We start from the raw sequence: 2,301 nt of genomic DNA, 5'->3' as shown, positions 1-2,301 counted from the left end.
CACACATTTTAATTGTAAGATGTCTTAGTCAGTTGAAGCTTCTCCAACAAATTACCATAGACTATGTGGCTTAAGCAATGAACATATCTCACAGTTTTGGAGGCTAGAAGTCTGAGATTAGAGTTCCAGTGTGGTGACAGCCTGGAGAGGACCTTCTTTCAGATTGCAAACTGCTGACTCCTCCTTGTATCCTCACATGGCAGAAAGAGGGCTAGTTAACTCTCCGGCCTCTTCTTGTAAAGACACTAATCCATTCATGAGGTCTCTTCCCTCATAATCTAATCACCTCCTCATACTATCATATTGGGATTAAAGTTTTAGCATATGAATTTTGGGGGACACAAACCCCCATCAGTCCATCGCACAAGGTTAGAAAGTTTCATGACTATGAGGAGATGGAAGGTCAAGGTAAACATGGTTCGTTTTAGAGAATATCTGAACTTGGCAGTGGGAAGAAGAATGATCAAATATGCAATATATAAAGGAGACATTCTGTGAAGTAGAAAAATTATATGCAAAACCAAAGGATGCATTAGAGGAATGGATATCAAATATTTTTAGACATAACTCACTCTATCAAATGAAAACCTGATATGTGTACACTGGTGCCACATATGCAAAACAGATTAAAGGAGAGATATTGAGGTTAATGTTAGACAATGATCCTAGAGTTTGAATATTCATCTACCCACTTCATTCCTCCATTCATAGAAGTAGCTCCTGAGAACTAAGAATGTCCTGACACATGAAATAGCGCAGTTTGAAAAATTTATAAAATTCAGTGAAGCAGGAAGATTCCTGAGATAAAATGAACTTAGTATAAAAAATACTTAGTATAAAAATGCTAAAGGCATTTTTGCCAGAAGCATAAATCATAAAAGACTACAAAAATTTGATAAAAAAATATTTTTAGCAAAAGTTAAAGGCAAATTCAATAAATGTCTATTAATTTGTGTTTCATATATTAAAACGAATTGTGTTTTATATTTAAAAATTTTTCTCTGATGTGAATATATTTAAGCAAGTGTAACAGAGGAGAAGAAGACAACCCAGGGGTAAAAACCACAATGTAATTTTGCCTACATATCAAGCAAAGCTCCTAAGAATTTTGTTCATTAATTCTGAAGAACTGGTGTTACTGAAGTCTGAAGAACTTACAGGACCGAGTTTCCCAAGCCAGAAAGAGTTAATGACATCTATTTGCACTTTGATATCATTTTTGTAGAATATGGAATAATTAAAAAGCTACGTATGTAAACTTTCTAGCTCTCTAATATATTTTGCATGCTAGAAAACAAAAATGTGAACCACAAATATTCACATTCATGAACAATAAAGCTGCAGTTTACAATGTATGATTGAGATGTATGTTAAAGCTAGCATTGTAGAAAAAGTGGGTAAAAAATATAGAACAGATTAGAAGTAAATATCAGGTACAGCAATATGCAAAACTTAGAATAAGAAAAGGTTTACTGAACTATTGAGTAAAAGAAAATTACTGAATAGAAAAGGGGAATATTCAAGGGAAAAATCAGAATAGTATTCAAAAGAGGCTGGGAATTACCAATAAACCTAGGTTGAAAGGACAAATTAGAGTATTTATCCTTAAATAGCTAATTTTCTCAGAAAGAATAAAGCTAACTGCCTTCAAAATAAAACCAGACACAGAATGGTAATTCTATAGAACAGGAGAATTTAAAACTGTGTGTGAGTTGAAAAGCTTATGAGTAAAGGTACATTTATCTGCCAAGATCTCAGTGTTGTGTTAAATCCCTAACATTCAGCACTAGAGATCTCAGGGGACTGTTGTAGACTTTAATCAAAAGAACATTTTGCAGTTTGGTTTAAAAGGTCAAATTTGCTAACTTATCCTTATGTGATGGTAGTTTAGTAATGGTCTAGTAAGTTGGCTTGTGGTTTGTCATGACCTAGATCATTTTGTGGCAATAGGAAATTGATGTGAACACTTTCAGCTTTACTCAACCATTAAAAAGAGCATTAGCCAGGCTTTTGTGACACACACAGTTCAGCTACTCACAGAATGAAAGTCTAAGAAATTGCAAATAGAACAGATCCAAGACTATTAAAGCCTTTTCTTTTTCATAAACATCTGAATGTAGCATAAAAATGTAAACATCAGGCTGTTTCATTAGAATAAAAAAAAAGTTATGAACAAAAGGCAGAAAGTTTTCAGGGTACATTTAGCTACTATTAGTGTCTATATCCATACCAGTCCAGAATATTTTCTCCAAGATGGAAGAAAAGGAAAAGTGGTCTCTCATACATCAACTATTTGCATTT

The sequence above is a fragment of the Propithecus coquereli genome, unplaced genomic scaffold (genome assembly GCF_000956105.1).
Source record: "Propithecus coquereli isolate 6110/MARCELLA unplaced genomic scaffold, Pcoq_1.0 Scaffold183, whole genome shotgun sequence".
Taxonomy (NCBI): domain Eukaryota; kingdom Metazoa; phylum Chordata; class Mammalia; order Primates; family Indriidae; genus Propithecus; species Propithecus coquereli.
This window is presented reverse-complemented; position numbering follows the sequence as displayed.